General features: G+C 34.6%; 1 protein-coding gene across 3 annotated transcripts in view; it reads right to left on the bottom strand.

Annotated features, from left to right (window-relative positions):
• The window catches only part of NAALADL2 (N-acetylated alpha-linked acidic dipeptidase like 2), a 1,191,965-nt gene that overhangs the window by 138,240 nt on the left and 1,035,638 nt on the right, over positions 1–18,087 (bottom strand). The window lies entirely within an intron of this gene.

Genomic DNA, 18,087 nt, shown 5'->3' with positions numbered 1-18,087 from the left:
TCTTTTGTTTACTGCTGCATCTTTTCAACTAAAACAGTGCCAGACACCTAGAATGTTTTTAAGATTTGCCTAATAGGTATTTTGAGGTTTGACATGTAAGGCAGTATGATAAAGTAAAACAATAGGCAAGTACAAGTTCTTATTTTGTTCACTTCTATATTTCTGGATATATATAGATACTGAGTAGAAATTTTGGTAAAAATGAATGGGGTTGGAACTTTGTCTGAGCCCTATTTCAGCTACGTACCTGCTGTAATCTTGATCTTCACTTCTGTGGACAGCAAGTAATTATCTATAAAATTAGTTGTTTAAACAATGACTTTTAAAAATACTTTCAGCAAAAAACAACAACTTTAAAATGAGGATATTCAATTATTGCCATTACATTTGATGCTAATGATAGAATATCCTTCTGAGAACAAGTTAACAGTATTGGATGAAGCAAATATTTATTAGACAAATATATATTGTTTTTAATTCCAATCAATATCTCAACAAGGCTTTTGTGTAATTTGACTAACTAATTTTTTACATTTATATGAAAGAACTAAGGGCAAGGAGAACATTCAAGATTGACTTAAAGGGGAATTGAGTAGGGACCATGAACTACCATATAAGAGGTCTTATTTAAAATACATATACTAAAACAGTATTCTGTTTGTATACTGATGTATAAACTGACTGAAGAATAAAATTGGAAACCTGGAAACAAACCCATACATATATAGATATATGACAGATTTTTATTTTATGTTATTGGGGAAGACTGGATTTCTCAATAAATTAGGTAGAAACTTAGAAACTTCACCTCTAACTAAATCGTCATCATAATCATGATCATAATCATCATGGTATATTAAAGATTTAAATGTTAAAAGGAAAATGTGAATATTTATAAAGTAGTACAATAATATCTTCTCAGGGTATGAAATAATTTCTTAAAATCTTAAAATCACTAAAGAAAAAGGCAGGAATTACTAACCTAGATTGCACTGAAATGAAGAATAGTTCATAAAAAAATACAATAAAAAATGAAAAAAAATTCAAAATCTGGAAGAAGGTATTTGCAACACGTATAATTCACAAGTTCATAGCCAGGATAAATAAATATCTCCCACTGATAATTTTTAGAGAGAGTAGAGGGGAGGGAGAAGGAACAGAGAGAGAGAGAGACATCTATTTGAGAGAGATACAACTATTGGTTGCCTCCCGCAATCACCTTACCTGAGGCCAACATATCTGCCCTTGACCTGGATCATGACTGATGCTCTAACCATTGAGAAAACAGGCCAAAGCTGTCTTGTTTCATTTTTAATGGCATGTATTGGTAACAAGTAATCTGGCATTTGAATCATGAGGAAGAAGTGTACTTCTCATACTTAAACTTGTATTTATTTGTCACAAAGCTATCTAAATCTTGGAGACTGACAGTGAATATTTTATATTTTAGTTAGGGTATATGTTGTGATGAACTAAATAATTAAAAGCCATAAATCTGCTTATATTCTTACTCTTGTTCAGTTTCCCCAAATGATATATCTTTCATCTACTTGTGTTTCTTAAAAATAGTCACATACTTTAGTTTGAAAGTAAAATACTTTGATTTATATGTAAAAGCAACTATATAAAAAACTTGGATTCTAATAACCAGTTTCTAGAGGAGTTGAACATGTTGCCAGTTGAGAGAATATAGCCATCTTGTGGCAGCTCTTAAAACTTCAGACACATGGTCCCTCGGCATGGCAACTACATTTGCCAAACAAACTTGGATCCAAAACCTGTTGATTTCATAACCAACTCACTGAAATCAGGATAATCTCCTGGCAGTGACAGTTTGATTGTCCCCAGGTGACTCTCACTGATATGAATGAACTGGAGGAGGAACAGTCTCAGTAAGAGTACCCGAGTCTTTTATTGGGCTCTTTGCTGTAGAAGTAAATGGTAAGAAAAGGTACAAAGGAATCACAGAATATATCTTTCCTTTCCATTGCCCTGAAATTCATTACTTGAATCAGCTACATGTCCCTATGCAATATAAATTGGTTGACATTTAGGAGTTTTGACTAATATTTTTAAATTGATTTCCTATATTTAGATAAAATTTCTTATGATTTAAGGTGATAATTAAATATATTCTAATTGTACAAATGCTTTGTTCATTTATATATTTTACAAACTTTTTTTCATGTTTGTCATGTGTTCTTTGACACATATCACTGTTTTCTCAATGTCACATATTATTCCAATGTGACACATTTCTTTTAAACAAATAAAAATGTAATATCATTATAGGTTCCTAAATATCCATATCTAATATTTCAATCCCTGAGTCCATGATGGATTGTTACTAATATTTGAAGCACTTAAATGAAAATGTATTTTTAATCACTAATTGAATTCTGATATTTTTGCTTTGGCCTACATATGACAAGAAGAAATTTTAGGCTTTATGGAAGCTCTTATAAACTATTGCTGAAACAAGGTTTATAGGGTTATATTTGATAGACTGATCATGTATCAAATACAAACAACTTTCAGACTGAGAGATGAGAAATCAAATTGGAGCATGAATAAATGCTGATAGCCAAAATGAAAGCTATTTAGAGTACATAATGTCTCAATATCTGTATGCTTATTTTATTTCAAGGGCAATCATGTAGTATTGGTTAAAATACTGTAGATCAATGTTTAAAATAGAGAAATAGTGATAAGTCTAAATTATATAATTACCACTTGTTCAGTAAACAAAACCATTTAAGCATGAAGTCCTTGGATAAGTGATAAAATAAAACATTTAAATATCTTTCTACACAGACAGGCATGCATTTAGATGTCTCTCACATTGACAAGAATATCATCCCTTTAAGGGTGGGAAGGACATATGTATGTTTTAAAATAGTTTGTATTTTTAGCAGTGTCTCATATTTTGAACGTAAGTAATCATCCAAAATATTAGATTTTTTTAGTGACTTCAGTCGAGCTTACAGAGCTCCTCACAGTGGGCTTTCTTAAATCAGTGATTCCTTGAAGTTTTAAGGGTCAACCACCACCTTAAAAGTAGAGGCTTATAACTGATGAGCATTTTAGACCCAGATTGGGCAACAGGTTTATCGAATGTCAAATCCAATCAATTCTTTGTGGCTGTCTAATGTGACAGATGGAGAATGAGCCTGACTCTCATTGTGAATATGGTCATCACCTCTGGATACCTACCTAAGGGGGAGGAAAATATTTTATTCCTGAATTCAGTGAGTGATCTAATCTTAAACCCATTTAATGCTTATAGGATGAAGTGATATTGGGAGTAAATACAGTAATCAAACTCATGTTATAAATACTTCCTATCTGTATTTCACTCTTTTTTCCCCATCTCCTGTTCCCTTTCAGGTGGGTGTAATGACTGGACATAGCAGGGTACATAGCAATGTATGAACAGAAATTCCTCCATTGTTAGCACTGGTTTTGCCTTTTCCAAAATACTGATTCTTATTTGTGGACAAAAACATTGTTATAATTGCTAGCAGATATGGTGGTTGTCTCTGAAACACTGCTACTCTAAAATTTATACTATTTTTCACCAGCCACATATTATGAATGGGATTGACTCCAGTTCCAAGGGAAAGAAAGATCGAACTAAGTTAATTAGGCTAACTTTAACTCCTTTTCCACAGTGATCAGTTTAGGTAAACCAGGTGTAATCTAATTAACACGGCTATTTCCCTGGTCACAAGAATGATACCAATTAAGCTTGAGAAGAATTCAGAATAATAAGAAGGGGTGCTCATTTTGCTGTGCTTTCCTAGATCTCAGCATCAAATCTCTTTGCTTTGACAGAACTATACACAGATGTCCTTCCAGGATCCCCTGGCAGCATTTTTCCATTGTGGAGGCATTCTACTGGCTACAAGTCCAACTGGGAGGAGGACAGAACTGAGGGGATTACAGGTATGGGGCCCTGGGCTGTGTTTGAGCCACTCCTGGAGAATGCCTCTTCTAGAGTTTCCAGTTACATGAGTGACATAGAATTCCTTAGTTTTTATTAAACAAGTTTTCATGTCGGTCTCTAATAAACAGCAAACAAAAGCATTCCAACTAATTTGCAGTTATTTCACGTTTGAAGGAAATATCTTTAAAACAGTTTACCCCCTTCCTTGCTTTCCAAAAAATGATATATTTTTATTGATTTCAGAGAGGAAGGGAGAAGGAGAAAGAGAAAGAGAGAGAGAAAGAGAGAAAATGATGAGAGAGAATCACTGATCAGCTGCCTCTTGCACACCCTACGTTGAAGATTGAGCCCACAACCCTGACTGGGAATGGAACTGCAACCTCCTGCTTCCTAGGTCAATGCTCAGCCACTGAGACACACTGGCCAAGTAAATTGGGTCCCAAAATTCAGGCAAGAAGTAATTTTGATAGAAAACACAGGTTTATAATTAAAAATTATAAAATTCTTATTGATTCATAAAGTATACAATATAGGGTTATGTATGGAATAGCATATCAGGTAAATGGATTATCATGTCGAGATAGCGAGCACCATTAACTGTTACTGCCTGAGCAGCCACATTTTCGAAGAAGAATGGTCCGATGATGCCTCCAGCCCAAAATCCGCACCAAACAGCGACACGTTGTGGATGCATTTGTATCTCAACAATCACTCGTGGATTTTCTGAACCCCAAATGTGACAATTTTGTCGATTAACCAAGCCATCAATATGAAAATGAGCCTCATTGAAATTCAGCCACATTTATGCAAAATGGTCATGGAAAAATTTCAACAAAAGAGCGTGTATATGCCAGCAAAGCCATGGAGGCCATTTACCCAATATGCTATTCCATACATAACCCTATACTGTATACTTTATGAATCAATAAAATATTTACAATTTTTAATTATAAACCTGTGTTTTCTATCAAAATTACTTCTTGCGTGAATTTTGGCACCCTTTATAACTCTCTCTCTTGATGAATTGGGTAACATAATTGAAAGGAGGGGGTACCTCATAGGAATAGGACCATAATTATTTAATGATTATTCACCCTACTAACTATAGATAAGAGTTTTTCTTACAGACTCTGGGAAACTGGAGGATATGCTACAAGAAGAAAAACAGAGCTGTAAAAAGATGAGAGACTGAGGGCAGATGGGTCCATTGCTCAGAAAATAAAATATATTTTGAGATGAGACAAAGGGCATTATGCATTTTGATTTGGTTGCTGTGCCTGGACCCTGAGCCCCCTCTGGGAGTTTGTCTCAGTAATGTTGCCGATTGAACTGGCCAGAGCTGGGTTTTAACATCATTGAAAATTAACTAACTTGTTAGTGGATTTCAAGATCTTGGAAGGAGACACACAGACCATGGACCCTGCCGCCATTTTCCTGGCCCGCCTTCCCTACTTCATGCACCCTTTCTTCCTTATCTCCCTATAATCTGCAGGCTAGTAGGAGGTGGGAGATCATCTTTTCAGGGTGACCTACTGCTCTCCCTATACAGCCTGCATTTTGTGAATAAACACTCATACATGACTTAACCCTATCTCTGCTTAATTTGGCTCAAGTAATGACAGGCGACCTCGGACCCATTTTATCTGGTTTCATTATTATGATTGTTCATTACTGTTTTATTTCAAAATGCAAAAATGTTACTATTTGGACCTTCACTAAATGGTTTTAGGACACTTTAATTTCAAATGTAATGAGGTTAAGTAGACATTAATAAATAAATCTTAATTTACTGCAAATAAATATTGCTTTTCTAGTACATAGTACATTTTAAACAATTTTTTGTTTTATTTCTTCAAATCTAATTCTTTATCAGTTATTAAAATTCAATTTAACATCATAAAACTATTCATATTTTTGGAATACATTGATTCTATCCTAAAATACCATTTTTTATGTGAACTATTCAAGAGAGACATTGCATAATTCAAATGTTGACTATAATAGAATGTTTTTAAAATATGCAATTTTGAATAGTTTTTATGTCACTCTGACAGCAGCAAAATACACAGGTCCAAAGCTTTTTTTTGAGCATTGACATTCAGGTTTTTCTGGAAAAGAATACATACACACACACATACACACAGAGACACACATACACACCTATCCACATATCTATATCTATATCTATATCTATATCTATATCTACCTATATCATCTATCTATATCATCTATTATTTAGAGCTTTCCAAGGAATAAATAATTCTGAGAGTGATTAACACTGAAATTTTATATCGTGGATTAGTTTATGCCACATGACATGTGTGTGTGTGTGTGTGTGTGTGTATGTGTGTATGTGTGTTTAAGGGGAACTATTTTTATATTCACTTATATTCACCCATGAGGGCAGTGCATACAGTCCATAGGGCATTCAAGCAGCATGATCAAAGTCCATTACCACAGTCTCCAAAAGACTGACTGGATTTTTCTGGTTTGTTGTGTTACAGTAGATATTTTTAAATAACTGGATATTGCCTGGGGCTTTTAAATATTTTTTTATTATTCAGAGGCTTTGTTAGAAGAGCATGTTTTTGGAAAAACATTTGACCTGCCTACCTAGAGCTAATCTGTTATCGATTAACTATTCTGCTCTTTGACTCCATTCTTCTATAGCACCTGAGAATATCTGAGAATGGTCTGAAAAGACAAAGAATCTCTTGTTTGAAATGAGAAAAAAAATAGGGGTTAACATTTAAATTAAATTTCAAAATATTGAAAGATCCCTGAAATAAGAAAAAAAATGACTTATATTTATAGCACAAAAATTTCACTTAACACCAAAAATGTTTTTTATGGGATGAGGCGACTGCTTTGTGAATTAGATATGAATGCTTCCTGAAGCAGGTTGACTGTTTGTAAAAGATTGTCATATTATAGATACAGGTGATCCTAGAGCTTCCAATTCTAGTATATAATACTAGGAACCCAGCGCGCGAAATCGCGTGGCCTGCCCACCCACCTGCTGCCCTGCCTTGGCACCCGAACCTCTCCATGCAGAGCTCCAGTGTGCCTGCCCCAGCAACACCCCCAACCCTCTGGCCTTCTCTGGCCGCTTCCAGCCCCGCCCTCAGCCCCTCAAGTCACCTCCGAATGGCCCTGTCTCCTCCGGGTGCCTCCCCACTTCTGCCCTGTTTCTGGAGCAACGTGGCAGCTCCGCCCATTATGGCGCCAGAGGAGAGCACGGAAACCTCCCGCCTACTGTGCTGAGCTCCTTCCTCAGGCAGGTGAGCAGCGTCAGGGTGCTCTAAGTGCGAGCAGTGGGTGGCGAAGGACTGGTGAGGGGGGCACTATGGACTTTCACCCCCGCCTTCCTGGGCACAGGCCTCATCCAGGCACCTCCTGGCTTCCACCTGGTCTCTGGGAGCAATGCCCCACTGCGCATGTGCAGGCAGCCTCCTCCTTAGCATTGGTGACTGTGACACCATTAGGACCAATTAGCATGTTACCTCTCTCTATATATAGATAATATTTATATTCTGTAACACATACATGTTAAAATGTCTTTATCAAATATAAAAGAAAAATGTATGCTCAGAGAATAACAACCTTTCTACTTATTCCTATCTTAATCTGCAGTAATAACTGTTTTTAGCATGTTGTAGCAAACTGGCTACTGTGATGATTAACTTCTCTAAAACCGAGTCTCAAATTTGGACAATCTTATATTGTGTAATAATCCACTTTTGAGTAATAAAAACACAAGCAGTAACAAAAGAAACGGGTAGTGTAAGGCATGCCTTTAGAAACTATATTTGTGTAGTATAATGAAAAACAATAAACCAAATCTCTCCAGGCAACAGAAAATATAGTCAGCACTATCTCCAATTTTAGTAAATGAAGATATTGAGTTTAATTATACATTTATGAAGAAAATACACACCTATAATATTTTCTTTTTAAAGTTTAGAGGTTGGTTTTAATATCCCATCATCTCCCCTGAGTAGTTTTAACCAACCTTCTTTATTACAAAGTACAACCTCTGCATTGCAAGTACATCTTTGGGATATTTTCTGGTTTAATTCGTGTCATGAACACATAAAATGTAGATCTCTAGGGAGACATTTTGCATTGAGTAACAATAATTTGATATAGCAAAAGAAAATTCAAGAGTGTTTTTAACAATAAAAAGTTTTAAATCCAGAGCTTGAGAATAACCTCAAATGTACACATACATAAGATAAAAGAATATCATTGCAATTGCTTTGCTAAATAGAGATGCTTGGAAGACACTCCTATTTGCTCACTCAGAATAGAAATTATAGCCAGTTTTTCTAAGCATGTAAAGACTGCACAAGAAATTCTATTAGCTCATAATACAACATGCCTTTGAAATTCAGAAAACTTAATAAAATATATTTGGTCTTTTCTCTTTTGTTCTTTACTTATATAAGGCTTCTGAGCTGTATTTCTAAACTATAGCTGAGAATGATACCTTAAGAGAAATAAAATTATCCTACATTTTAGTTGCCTCTTTATTCTGTAGTAATAGAATGAGTACAATGATTTGTTTTCAGTTACTATGCTCTAGGAATCTTAATATTACAACAACTAGTACAAACATATTTTAATAATGACATTTAAAACAATTTCAGATTCATATTTCACAAGTCATGTGTTTAAAATAGTATTATAGCAGAATATGACTCTATTAATCAAAGTGATCCTGGTTAATCATCTCTAAAGAATGACTGTGAGTCAAATGCAATTAATATTAACTGAAATGGTTAAAATTAGAATTATTTAAATGTTTTTCATCTTTGAAGACACTACCATCTGTCTCTATTTAAACCACTCCATAATTGAGTTAACATTTATAGCTATAAGTAAGAGGAGTTATAACTACATTGCTAAGTACAAACTATATAAGAATTACTAACCTTGATTTCTAGGTTTACACAAATACTGTTTTCTGCAACTTGATCTCCTTGTGACACTTTCTCCACATATATTATGGGAATAAATACCATGTTATTCTTACTATTTTCTCTATGGGATAGTGTAATATCCAAATAATTTTAGTAAAGTACCTCTATTATGACATTATATAAAAAGGAAGACATTTATATCAATTTAAGAATAATTTTCTCCAAAAATCCTATACTAAATAAAAGCATATTTCCTGACCCATGTTGCTCAGTGGTTGAGCATTGACCCACGAACCAGGAGGTCACTATTTGATTCCCAGTCAGGGCACATGCCCAGACTGGGAACTCTATCCCCATCTCTCATCATTGATGTTTCTATTCCTCTCTCCATATCCCTTCCTTTCTCTGAAATCATAAAAACATATTTTAAGAAATATATTAATATAACAAAATTCACAATCAGAGATCCTATATTGGGCTGAGACTTTCTTTAATTACTTTTTACTGATATCTTACTAGAACAGGTACACTTGGTCTTGGAAATTGTGTACCCATAGAAGATGGTTACACAGGGACAAGACACCATGAACAATGCCTACTAGTCACATTTTTTCCCAAAGGGGAAAAATAATGGTAGGTTTCTGACAGACTCAATTTCACTGTTGTGTTAATAATAATTTAACTGCCACTCGAAGTTTTAATATTACTAGAAAGAAAAATGTTCCTCAGATGGCTTCAAACAATGGAACAAGTGTCTCAGTGAACATCAGAAATGCAATATAGAGAACTGTGCAGGAATAATAGAATATTGGATTAACGAATTCATCAATTACAATATGACCTGTTGTTATGAATCTTTTGCATACTAAGCATTTCAGAGATTGGATGTAAGGAGGTGGAAAACAAGTACCATCTCCTATATTTCTTTAATAATACATTTAAAAAGGAAGAATATTTTTTGAGTCATTAAACACAAGTGACTAATGTTAACCCTGTAGAAAATTCATGCTTTAGCATTTAATGCTGACTCAGAACTGACAGACTCTAATGCTTTTTCTTTTTTTCTTGTAGAAAACAGTCAAAAGAAAGCTTTCTATGGATAGTAAAGATACTATGTAAGAGATGCAAGTAATACCAGCAATCGTTTTAATGTAATTTATTTTTTACTTTTTGAAAGATTATGTTGTAAAATGTTTAATATTAGTTCTGAAATATATAAGAATTTTAAAAATCGATTTGCAAGAAATCATGTCATCAAGTGATTACTGAAGATTTCCTCTTTCCAGTACAGCAGGTAAGGAGCTTAGAAGTCACAGAGAATAAAAAGAAGCACAATCTAAAAGAAAATCAACCATTCTTCTTAGGTCCATCAGAGAAGTGAGGTTACAGGGCAAACTACTACCACCCAAAATGGGTAGACAGGTAGATAGAGAGCATCACAGTTTATCAGAGTAACCTCTGCAGGAACCAATGCCAGGGTAAGAAAAGCTGAACTGTAACTGATGAATTACTGGAGGCTGACTGGGACAACTCTGAGAATTAAAATCTCCAGGGGATCCAATCATCTGAGGAACCCCACACTTTTGTGAGCTTAATCTCCAGGAGCTCTACCAGTTTCTCACAGTGAATATCAGAGAAAAAGCCTTCTTGTGCTCCCTGTACAGAGGAGGAAAAAAAGGAGCCATTTTACATATTCCAGAGCATTCTGTTCTTAACAAAGCCTGGAGGCATTATTTAATAGAGCCTAAAAAGCTGGGTTTTCATCAGAGTCTACTTGACCTAATTAAAGGGAAGTACCCAACTCCAACATGGGCAAGGAAAGAGAAATGCACAACTTCTAGCTCCCTCCAGCCATCCTCTACCCAAGAGATAATAAAAACAAAAACCACAAGAACTGAGAAGCATTAGTGAAATTCATAGCATAGGGCACAGGCTCACCAAAAGGCTGAGACCTAATCATAGAACTATAAAATACTTCCCCACCGCCACACCTTACCATAACATTACTAAAGGCCAATTTACAGCAGATTCTTTTACCCATATAATATATCTGGCTATCAAAAACCAAAGCAAAATAAAACAAAACAAACAAACAAAAAACCACAAGGCATATAAAGGGCAAAAAAAACACAAATTCAAGACACTGAGCAAGCATCGCAAGCATCGGACCAGACATGACAGGGATGTTGGAATTACCAGACTGGGAATTTAAAACAACTATGATTAATAGACTATTGGCTCTAATGGATAAAGCAGACAAGCATGCAAGAACAGATGGGCATTGTAAGAAAAAGTACATGTATGAAAATTTAGGTGACCTTAGGTTTGGTGATGTTTTAGTACAACACCAAAGACACAATCCATGAAAGAAAAAATTAATAAACTGACCTTTGTTAAAATTTAAATTTATTCTTCTCTACAAAAGACACTGTTAAGGAAATAAAGAGGCAAGACATAAAATGAAAGAAAATATCTTAAAAATGCACATCTGATAAAGAATTGTTATTCAAAATACACAAAGAACTTCTGAAACTCAATGTAAGAAAACACACAACCCAATTTTAAAAAATGGATAAGAGACACCTCGCCAAAAAGATATACAGATGGCAAGGATGAAAAGTAGCTCCACATCATATGTTATTAGGGAACTGCAAACTAAAACAACAATGATACCACTATACACCCATTAGAATTGCCAATATCCAGAACACTGACGTAAAATAAACATATTAATATTGTATATCTTATACTAATTAAATTAAAAAAAAACATTTTTCTTAAGGTGGGAAAAACAATGAAAGAATTAATAAACTGATATCTTTTGAGCAAGCGCACAAGCAGAATTAAGTAATTTGCTGGTTTCCATGGTACCACATGTATAAGGAACATTTTGTTTTACTGGATGCACCATTCATACTCAGATTTAAAAATACAATATACAATATAGGGCTTTCAGAAAAAAAAGTAACTATTTACCAATCCTATATAATAAAAGTCTAATATGCTAAGTGTACAACCATCCATTCAACCATTCAACCAGTTGCTATGATGCACACTGACCACCAGGGGGTAGACACTCCAACTGGTAGGTTAGCTTGCTGTTGGAGTCTGGCTGATCGGGACTGGGTGAGATGGGCCAGATATACCCTGGAGCCCTCCCACAGTCCCTCCCTGGCCCTGCCCTGGAGTACTCCCGCCATCCCTCCCCAACCCCTATCCTGCACTGGTGCCGTCCCTCAGTCTGGCCTGTGCCCTCTCGCAATCTGGGACCCCTCGTGGGATGTCAGAGAGCCAGGTTTGTCCAGATCCCCACAGGCCAGGCCAAGGGACCCCACTGGTGCATGAATTCATGCGCCAGACCTCTAGCTATATGATAGTTTCTTTCTTCTGCCACCCAAGCCTTTCATATTCACTTTTAATTTTAAAGTCCTATCCTTCTAAATATAGCTTTAGTGTTTTGTTTTGTTTAAAATACAACTTATCAGTCCTCTTTTGTTGAATGTCTATTATGGCAAAATTTTAGCCGGAAAATGCTAATAAAATACATTAAATTCAAAAACATATAAAATAAACACAGGATAACATATCTATAAAAATGGAACAAAGAACTGGGTAATAGGCCATGTGAAGCCACTTATACTGTATAGAACAGCAAGAAACTGAGGATCAGGGATAAAGATAAAAATAATTTTACAATTCAAAATAATTGGCTCAAAACTTACAGTAACAGAGCTGTTGATTGGGTGAATATACTTTTCCCCCAATATCTTATTTTCATCAAATACACATAATGTAACATTTACCATCTTAACCATTGCTATGTATACAGTTCAATGGTACTAAATACATTCATAATGGTAACCATCACCACCATCATTGATCTTCATAACATTTTTCTCATTTTAAAACAGAATCTCTATGCCCATTTAACAATAAATCCCCAGTCTACCCACCCCCATAACACCTGGCAACCACAATTCTATCTTCTGTCTGCATGATTTTTATTACTCTAAGTACTTCATATATGTGGAATTCTACAGCGTATGTCTTTTTATAGTTGACTTATTTCACTTAGCATTGTGTCTTCAAGTTTCATCATGTTGTACATATGTCAGAATTTTCGTTTTAAGGCTGAGTAATATTCCATTGTTCGGATATACCATATTTGGCTATTCCATTCACCCATGTTGAGTTGCTGCCACATTTTAGCTGTTATGAATAATGCTGCTATCAACATGTGTATACCAATATATCTTTGAAACCCCATTTTAAATGTTATGGGGTATATACTCAGAAATAGAATTGGTCTATTATATGGTAATTCTCTGTTTATTATTTTTAGGAACCTCTATACCTTTTTCCACAGTAGCTATACCATTTTTCATTCCCGCCAATAGTACACAAGTGTTCCAATTTTTCCATACTCTGCCAGCACTTGCTATTTTCTGTGTTTTGTTTTTGTTTTTGTTTTTTTGTTGATAGACAAACAAATGGGTGTGAAGTGGTGGGTGAATATATTTTTGAACATTTTCTTCTTTTGATAATATTCTTTTCCTGCGTATAACCTGAATCACTTTGATCTGGGTATTCCCCTTTCTTTTAGCTCGTCCTCTTGTGCATAAGTGTTGCCAGGGTAACATTATCTCCATCATTGATGATGAAAATGTTCTATAATTTGTGTCATCCAATGCAGTAGCCACTAGCCATATGTTGTGACTAAGCATATAAATTGTGGCTAATGAGAATAGGGAAATAAAATTTTAAGTGTATTTATTTTTTTAATGTAATTTAAATCCACATGTGACAAGTGTTATTATATCAGATAATGCATTTCTAGGCCCTACTTCTTTCTGAGTGCTAACCTCCTGTATCCAACCATCTCCTTGACATATCTGCTTAGATGCTCTGTAGCATCCAAAAATCTACATATTCAATGTCAAACTCTTTAACACTTTCTCCAAGCAGCCCCTAATTTGGTAAATTCAAAAATATCAACTCTGTCCAGCCAGAGTGGCTCAGTGTTGAGTGTCGACCTATGAACCAGGAGGTCACAGTTCTATTCCCAATCAGGGTACATGATCAATCCCCATGCAGGAGGCAGCCAATCAATAATTCTCTCTCATTGTTGATGTCTCTATCTCTCTCTCTCCCTCTCCCTTCCTCTCTGAGATCAATTTATAATAATAAAAGCCTAAGGGACCATGATGGCGGAATGACCAGAATGACTGGTCGCTATGATGTGCACCAACCACCTGGGGCAGACGCTCAATGCAGGAGCTACCTCCTGGTGGTCAGTGCACTCCCACAGGGGGAGTGGCCGCTCAGCCAGAAGCTGGGCTCACGGATGGCAAGCTCAGCAGCGGTGGCAGTGCTAAAGAGCAGCAAGTCAAGTGGTAAGGAAGGAGGAGGCAGGTGGTAAGAAGCCAGGGATCCTGGACTGTGAGAGGGATGTCCGACTGCACGCTTAGGCCCAAGGGGATCTGGCCTTAGTCTGCAGTCGGACATCCCCTGAATGGTCCCTGACTGTGAGAGGGTGCAGGCTAGGCTGAGGGACCACCCCTCCCCCCCAAGTGCATGAGTTTCATGCATTGGGCTTCTAGTAAAAATATATTTATAAATAATATAAACTATGCTCAAGATAGAATTATTGAAACTATCCTTTATTCTTCAGCCTGCTTTATATTCTGTACCCAGTAAATCCCATATTCTGTCATCCAATCTTAAAAAACGTTCCTGAAACCTGTCGTCTATTTTCCAAAACACACATCATCATTTTTCACACACTACCACCAACAAGCTCTTTAAAGATTTCTCCAAGAAAACTCATTGACATTAAAATAAAGTTAAAATCGCTTATATTTCTCAAATGTCACCTCTCATAAATTCTTCAATTCCCCTAGGCATAGGCAAAAGCTCCATCTTCTTTCCTCCCACACTTTATCCACATTACTATGACATTTTTAGCACATTATAGTGAAATGATTTGCTCAACTGTTTACTGGCATGAACCTACTCCTGTGTATTAATTGTTTTTGTATTTCAAGTGTTTTTGAATTATCCTTGGCTTATGGTAGGCTATCAGGATGATTAGATAACTAATAACAATTTATGATCTAAATGTTGAAGATTTTAAAACATAACTAGAAAATTCCTTAGTATAGAAGGAGAAATAAGCCTATTTCAAAACATAAATCCATGGTGATTCTTACTCACTTATTAAAGGATTAAGCATCTAAGATTTATATTGGTATTTTATTCATGTTTAACCTTTAAAGGAATTAGGTTGGCTTCTATGATAATTAAAAAAACAAATGCTATTTCTTAAGGTAATTATAGAGGATAAGGAGGCACTTCAACATTGATGCTGCATGTGGCGCCCTCTGGCAACTTCATATTGTACCATCTGACTGTCATTGAAGCCATGATAAATTGCCTTTTGAAATCAATATTGAGTCTCATTCATTACTTTCTTAGGTTCCATGCTTTATATCAAAAAGACAAATGCCAAGATAAATTTACACTTTGTAAAAAATATTTTTTAAAAGAACTCCAGGACAACATTGGAAAACAACTTTCAAGGACAAGAACTCATAGCTCACATTCCATGTATCAGTATGATGTATCTGTTTATTTTTTACTTCAGAAAGGTACCAATGACAAATTATTAACTTTCTAATACTTTGAAGTTATAATTTAATTTAGCATTAATCATATTTGTGAACTATAACAAAAGGTCTAGAATGTAAAGTTAGTTGGGAAAGATAGTGGATTGTATTACAAAAATACATATTTATATTACATGTATGCATTTGTTGTATTTATTTAATTAGATTATATAAAATATGTAATAGTTTTATGGTGTTGTGTATCCAATTATAACATCTACTGAAAGAATTATAAAATTATTTAAAATATTTCTGATTTATTGAAATATTTTAGTATTGGTATAATTCTAATTTATCAATATTACCATATTGGTATAATATCAATAATATTTGTGCTTTATCATTTTACAAAGTGTTTTTCATGTTCCAAAACATTTTAAAATAGTTGACAGTGGCAGAAGTTGTACTAGATGGGACTTGTTATTCAAAGTCCAGTATTATTTGCATAATATCAGAATACTAGGTGGCTCAGAAGTGTACTAAACAGGTGATATACTGTAATAAAACCACTATTATCCTTATTAAAAGAAATATTCTAAAGACCTTCACAAATTAAATTTCATGCTCCATTTGTACACATTAATTTATCAGTAAATGCTCAGCCTTTAATTAGCTTAGTGATTTCTTGTCTAAATTATTTTGTTATTCTTTTTATTTTTTCTTCTTTAAAGTAAAACCAAAATTCTGAAAATGTAGGCAAGGGCCTAATTTGAAAATTTGAAGACTTTAGAACTAGCATTTTTTTCTGGAGGTAAGTTTTAGAGTCTTTTCCCCTCTATTTTCTTTCTTTTTAATTAAATTTATTGGGGTATCATTGGTTAATAAGATTACACAGGTTTCAATTACACATTTCTATGATACATGATCTCTATAAAACTAGCATTTTTTTTTTACTATTTTTATTGATTTTTTTTAAATAGAGAGAAAGGGAGAGGGAGAGAGAGAGAAATATAGATGTGAGAAAGAAACATTGATTGGCTGCCTTCTGCCTGCCTCTTACTGGGGATCGAACTTATAACCGGGCATGGGCCCTAACTGAGAATCAAACTGGCAATCTTTTGATGCATAGGATGACGCTCAACCAACTGGACCACACCAGGCAGGGCCTAGCATTTTTAATATATTAATAATTATACCCAATTAGTACATATTGTATTTCTAGAGAAAATCTATACATAATATTTCCAACCTCACAGAATCCTAGAAAGGAAAACCATTATGACTTATACTCCTTTTTTATATAAAAAATAAAATAAATTTATACTAAATAATATAGCTAGTTGTAGTCAAGATAGAACTGAAATCCATGTTCCATATTACCTAATACATGTTCTATTCAACCCCTCTATGTTTATACTTTTGTCTTGTTCATGATCAAAGAAATTTTCACTTTAAAACGAAGTGTCTATTAAATAGACCTTTTTATGGTTCCACATGTTTCCTTATTGGTGAAGTAAGATTAAAATTCTGAAGCACAATATTTTCTATTAGCCTGTGTCTGCAACATGAGTTTCCAAAGGAATACATGATGACTGGGGACACAGAATCAACTTTGGAAAATTATAAATGGTCATAAAAAAGTCCCTGAATTCTTACTTCTGCACCTGAACAGGTTTTAATTTTTCATAGACATAGAAGTCTTCCAACATCTATTTAATATATTGTTTTAGTATAGATACAATTACCATCTAATGTGTATATATAAGTATATATAAACATGCTTATCAAAATAAACATAGATATATATATACTCTATCATCTATCTATCATCTATCTACCTTTCTACCTATCTATCATCTCTCCTGACTTTTATCTTGCTGTAATCCAAATAAAGTGTAGTTAAGATGCAATTATTTTGAACGTGGGGAATTTTTAAGTAAAATGTGATCCAAAGACCTCTTATTACAAAAGTTGAGAAAAAAAATAAATGTGCACAGCTTTTATTTTATTTTTATTATTTTTAAATATATTTTATTGATTTTTTACAGAGAGGAAGGGAGAGAGATAGTTAGAAACATTAATCAGCGCCTCCTGCACACCTCCTACTGAGGATGTGCCCGCAACCAAGGTACATGCCCTTGACCGGAATCGAACCTGGGACCCTTGAGTCCACAGGCCGATGCTCTATCCACTGGGCCAAACCAGTCAGGGCAGTGTGCACAGCTTTTAAATGTTAGGGATAGATCTAGAATGCTATCCTTGACATTGGAACTCATTCTGTTGCCACTCTGAGTTTAGTTCATCATATCTACTTTTTTCCTTTTTTTTTCTAAAGAAGGAAGACAGTCTTGAAAAATCTTACTAAGAAGATTTAAGAATGAGTCATCAATCTTTCAAGTGAGCATATATAAATATAGATTATTTTAAAAGTTCTAAATTCCAATATTCTCTACAAACTTTATCCCCAAAAGACAGATTATGACAGGTTAAACAGTTGGTAAATGAAAGGTTAAACAAATAATTGATGTAAAATTCTTATTATGTTATATGATGTCAGGCATTAAATTTATTTGCTCCATACTGCAGAATTTAAGGGAAGGCAGGGGAGGGAAGG

The sequence above is a fragment of the Myotis daubentonii genome, chromosome 3 (assembly GCF_963259705.1).
Source record: "Myotis daubentonii chromosome 3, mMyoDau2.1, whole genome shotgun sequence".
Lineage (NCBI taxonomy): Eukaryota > Metazoa > Chordata > Mammalia > Chiroptera > Vespertilionidae > Myotis > Myotis daubentonii.
Note: the sequence above shows the minus strand (reverse complement) of the source record. Positions and strands in the feature narration are given on the sequence as shown.